Raw genomic sequence first — 5478 nt, forward strand, 5'->3', positions numbered from 1 at the left:
CCATTGAATCTTCACGTGAGGAAGGGCTGCAGTTTTCAACATGGCTACAAATTCTTTATTGCTTTTCCTGTAAAGACATGGGGTCTGTCTCCCTTCCTCTTGCATCTAGGTAGTCTTAGGTATACAGATGGTGCTCAGTATTTGCAGGTTCCTCATCTGAAGATTCAACCTCATCTGAAGATTCAAGAATCTATATATAAAGATTTAAAGAGTCATTTTATTTATTTGAAAGGCAGAGTGACAAAGACAGAGGGAGAGGGGTTGGTACTGTGGCATTGTAGGGTAAGCCCCCACGTGCAGCACCAGTATCCCATATGGACATAAGTCCATTTCCTGGCTACTCCTCTTCAGATCCAGCTCCTCACTAATGCCCTGGGAAAGCAGTGCAAGATGGCCCAAATGCTTGGGCCCCAAACCCACATGGGAGACCCAAAAGAATGGGCCCAGCTCCTACCATTGCAGCCACTTGGGGAGTGAATCAGTGGATGGAGGAGCTTTCTCTGTGTCTCTCCTTCTCTCTGTATGTAATTCTAACTCTCAAAAAATAAATAAAATCTTTTAAGAAAAAAAGACAGAGGTAGAGATGGAGAAAGGGAGAGTTCTTCCATCTACTGGTTCACTCCCCAAATAGCTGCAACAGCCAGGGCTGGACCAGGCCAAGGCCAGGAGCCTGGAACTCCATCTGGGTCTCCCACATAGGTCTTAGGGGCCCAAGCACTTGGGCTGTCCTCTGTTGCTTTCCTAGGAAAATTAGCAGGGAGCTGGATTGGAAGAACAGCTGAGACTTGAACCTGGACTCCAATGTGGGATGCCTGCATTGCAGGTAAAGAATTAACCTGCTGTGCCACAACACTGGTCCTGAAAATATATTTTTAAAAATATTGTGTCTGTACTGAACATGTACAGACTTTCTTCTTTCTCATGATCATTCCCCAAACAATAGAGTGTAACAACGATTTGCATAGCACTTCCATTGTATTAGGTATTGTAAGTAATTCAGAGATGGTAAAAGTATAGAGGAGAATGTACATGGGTTATGTGCAAACACTTTGCCATTCTATACAAGGGACTTGAGCATCTGAGGATTTTGGTATCCATGGCTGCAGGAAACCAAGAACCTTCATTGACAATTCCATGTTAGTGCACGGTGTCGTCTCCCTTGTTCCTGTTTACGAACAATGCAAGCTTTGAGAGGCCCCCAGAAGACTTTCCCTTGCTACACATGGCTGCAGGGAGAGATCCTGGAACAAATCCCCTGTGGACACCACTGAGGGACAGCTGTTCTCTCACCAATATAGTATAGTGGAAGCCCTGGCCATGAAAAGCTGGGGAGCTGTCTCCTGTTTCCCGGAGCAACACAAGAAGTTCAACTAATCTAATAAAGAGTTCCACCATGGTGGGACATCCTGGCATAGGTGTGCTGACCGTGTTAGCTGAGCCAGAGTGCAGATTACCTGGCTAGAGCTCAAGACCTGTGAGTGATGCCATCTCGCGCCTTCCAGAGCAGCTGCCCTGTGAGCTGCACACCACCCAGTGACTTCCATGATGCCACATGGAACAGAAGAACCAGCCAGCCAAGCCCTGACCAGAATTGTGAGACACAATAAAATGCTGCTGTTTTATTCATTTTCTGAAGGTTTTTATTTAATGAATACAAATTTTCATATGTATAGCTTTTATGGATATAGTGTTTCTTTCTCCTATTCCCACCCTCCCACCCCCACGCCCATCCCACCTCCCACTCCCTCTCCCACTTCATTTCTCATTAAGATTCATTTTTAATTGACTTTATATACAGAAGACCAACTCCATACTAAGTAGAGATTTCTTTTTTTCTTCTTTTTTTTTTTTTTTGACAGGCAGAGTGGACAGTGAGAGAGAGAGACAGAGAGAAAGGTCTTCCTTTTGCCGTTGGTTCACCCTCCAATGGCCTCCGCGGCTGGCACGCTACGGCCGGCGCACCGCGCTGATCCGATGGCAGGAGCCAGGTGCTTCTCCTGGTCTCCCATGGGGTGCAGAGCCCAAGGACTTGGGCCATCCTCCACTGCACTCCCTGGCCACAGCAGAGAGCTGGCCTGGAAGAGGGGCAACCGGGACAGGATCGGTGCCCCGACCGGGACTAGAACCCGGTGTGCCGGCGCCGCAAGGCGGAGGATTAGCCTATTGAGCCGCGGCACCAGCCAGAGATTTCAACTATTTGCATCCACGCAGAAAAATATGGAATGCTTCACAAATTTGCATGTCATCCTTGAGCAGGGGCCATGCTAATCATCTCTGTGTGGTTCCAATTTTAGATATGTGCTGCCCAGGTGAGCACATGGCTGCTGTTTTACACTACTAAATTCTGAGCTGCTTGGAGACACAGCAATAGACGGCCAGAATAGAAGGTGTTATTGTTTCTATGTTGCAGATAGGACGAGGGGTAAGGGGGCAGGACCAATCCCACAGTGTGGTTTGCCGAGGCCTAGGTTCCGCCCTCCGCTCCTGGGCCCTTTCTTGACACACAAGCACATCCCAGGCCTGTTCTCTGTTTTGACCCCAGGTTCACAATCTGGCATCATTCTCTAGACTTACGGTCCCTACACAACTCTTCTGTTGACCACAATTGGACAATCCAGCTGAGACCTCTCAGTCCTTCTTCTCTTTCTGTCTCATGGCCTGGCCATTGCCACCTGATCACTCCTGTGAGCCTCTGGATGCCCTGTTATCTCCCAGGCTCAACCCCTTCCAGATAGAAGTACCCTGCTCTTCACTTAAACCATGCACAGTTACTGAGCGGCTGTTCAGGTCCAGGTAGTTGAATAGGTGCGGCGGATGCAAGCAGGACCTTCCACTTCACACAGGATGGAGCACGGAAGTGTTGCGTGAGCTTCATCAGCAGAGATGTTCCTGTATAGACTTCCTGGTGGACACTGTCCTTCAGAGGAAGGAAGACACTCATTCCAGAATTGCTCCATGCCCCGCGACTCCCGTCAGCATTTTTTTTTTTAAAACAGGCAGAGTGGACAGTGAGAGAGAGAGACAGAGAGAAACGTCTTCCTTTTGCCGTTGGTTCACCCTCCAATGGCCGCCGCGGCTGGCGCACTGCGGCCAGCGCACCGCGCTGATCCGATGGCAGGAGCCAGGTGCTTCTCCTGGTCTCCCATGGGGTGCAGGACCCAAGCACTTGGGCCATCCTCCACTGCACTCCCTGGCCACAGCAGAGAGCTGGCCTGGAAGAAGGGCAACCGGGACAGAATCCGGAGCCCCGACCGGGACTAGTATCCGGTGTGCCGGAGCCGCAAGGCAGAGGATTAGCCTAGTGAGCCACGGCGCCGGCCCGTCAGCATTTTTGTTTTGTTTTATTTTAGCATAGGAAGATGTTACTTGCCTCTGGCCCAGTCTGGCTTACCAGACATGGGTCTTCAGGAGAGCGAAACTTGGTCACCAGGGCAGGGAGCTAGGGGAGTAGGGCTATGCTCACCACCCTCTTTGCTGTGCTTGCCTTGGCTTCCTTTCTTTTGTGCTTCGTCTTGGTCTTTGTACTTTTGTGCACAGCACTCACTCCCTGTGCTTAGTCCATGAGTCTTCAGGGTTCAGAGGTAGCTGATTGTCAGGAGGCCTGGAAACTCTGGTCCAAAGAATCCTCGGGCTCACATTTCCTTTGTAAGTCTCCCCTTATAGCCAGCAGTAACTGAACACAGGATTTCTAGGACCAAGAAAGCCTAATCAGACCCAAGGGACCACCAATACCACACAAACAACTTCCAGATAAACAGACACAGAAGAACATAGGGTGTGAGCTACAAGCGTCTGTGTAGGCAGAAATGAGCCAGAATTATTTTATAATCTGAAACAGGACAAGAGGAACAGAAAAAGAAGATGACAGACGCTGGTCCAGATCTGCCACCTACTAGTTGTATGACTGAGCAAAATGTCAACTTTTCTAACCCTCAGTTTTCTTACCTGTGAAATGGCGATAGCCATCTATCATACCCCATACTTTGTAAGAATGCAATGAAATAACACATGGAGAGCACATAGCACAGTGTCTAGCTCATAGTAAAGGCTTAAAACATGACAGCTACTCACCACCATCATCGTCATCATTGTCATTTTTCAAGTTCATATTCTGCGCCCTAGTGTCTTGAAGCTCTTGCATCCTGCGCTTGGGAATGAGAGGGCTGTCTCCCTGGAAGGTGCTTCTTGGCGAAATACAGCTCAGAGACCTGGATCAAATGTTTGCAGGACTTCTGCTTCCCTACCAGCATTTAGGGGCTCTGACTGCCCCATCTGCCTCAGAAAGGGGTGGGTGCTCTCTGGAGGAGGATCCAGGTGAGAAAGGATTTTCTTCCCCTGGAGCATTAGCAGTTTGCCTTCTAGTCCTTTGTTCTTTGTAAACACCATGGCTGCAAACCCGGGCTGCCCCAACGTGCGCAGTGACTTGGCCTTGGGTGGAGCACGTGTCCCTGTGTCCAGGACGCAGTCTGGCATAGAGAGACTTGCTGTGACCCACAGACCGCGTGGCTAAGACAGAAGAATGGGCGGCCTCTTGTCTGTGTAATGATCTCGTCCTCAAAGAAGCTAAGCCAGGGGCCCTCCTTCCCGCTTCCTGTCTTCTCACTCCTCCACCAGCCTTGCCTCGCTTCCTCCCAGGGCTAGATGGAGGCTTTTCAGAGTTCTGTCTTCAATGGCTGTTTCCTGGAAAACACACATATTCAAAGCAATGATCGGACAGGCACTTGTAGGATTATGCCGGAGTGAAGTATGGAAGAGCTGTCGGGGATGAAACACCACCTGCTGCGGGGCTGATGTGGTGCAGTGGGTTAAGCCGCCACTTGTGACTCTGGCATCCCCTATCAGAGTGCTGGTTCAAGTCCCAGCTAGTCTGCTTCCAATCCACTAAAGCTCTCAGGAAGACAGCAGATGATGGACCAAGTACTTGAGTCCCTGCTCCCCACATGGGAGGCCCAGATGGAGTCCGCAGCTCCTGACTTTGACCTGGTCCAGCCTTGGATGTTGCAGGCATTTGGGGGAATGAATCCGGGTATGGAAGGTGTTCTTCCGCCTTTCGAAGAAATAAATACATCTATGTATAAATAAATAAATAAATAAATAAAGATGAACAGCTGTGTGCAGGACTGTTAAGTGCTTGACTTAGTCCAATTGAACATGTCTAAGAATGTGTCATGTGAAGGAGACAACCTTTCTCAGACTAAAGACTCAGGTAGGCAATTTAAGTGGGTAGTAGAGAGTTCTTATATATCAATTAAATGTAGGACAAAGTCTTTACTCCACTATTGAGGATTCATGTCTGGGGCCCAGGAGACTAGAATCCTAGGAAAGATCTGTCCAAAAATGCATCATGTTGGCTTGTTACGCACACACACACACACGAAATAGTTCATTTTATTTATATTATATATATATATATGAATATATTGCCTGAAACAGGAAAAAATATTTCCACAAGCAAGCAGTCAAAAGATAGTGGGGGCC

At 48.8% G+C, this 5478-nt stretch overlaps 1 non-coding gene across 1 annotated transcript; it reads right to left on the reverse strand.

Annotated features, from left to right (window-relative positions):
- Positions 1 to 2211: 2211 nt before the first annotated feature.
- Positions 2212 to 2317, reverse strand: LOC133776480 (U6 spliceosomal RNA). The gene has a single exon (XR_009868409.1). It is a non-coding gene; the product is annotated as a U6 spliceosomal RNA (small nuclear RNA).
- Positions 2318 to 5478: the final 3161 nt, after the last annotated feature.

The sequence above is a fragment of the Lepus europaeus genome, chromosome 17 (genome assembly GCF_033115175.1).
Source record: "Lepus europaeus isolate LE1 chromosome 17, mLepTim1.pri, whole genome shotgun sequence".
In the NCBI taxonomy this organism is placed as follows: Eukaryota; Metazoa; Chordata; class Mammalia; order Lagomorpha; family Leporidae; genus Lepus; species Lepus europaeus.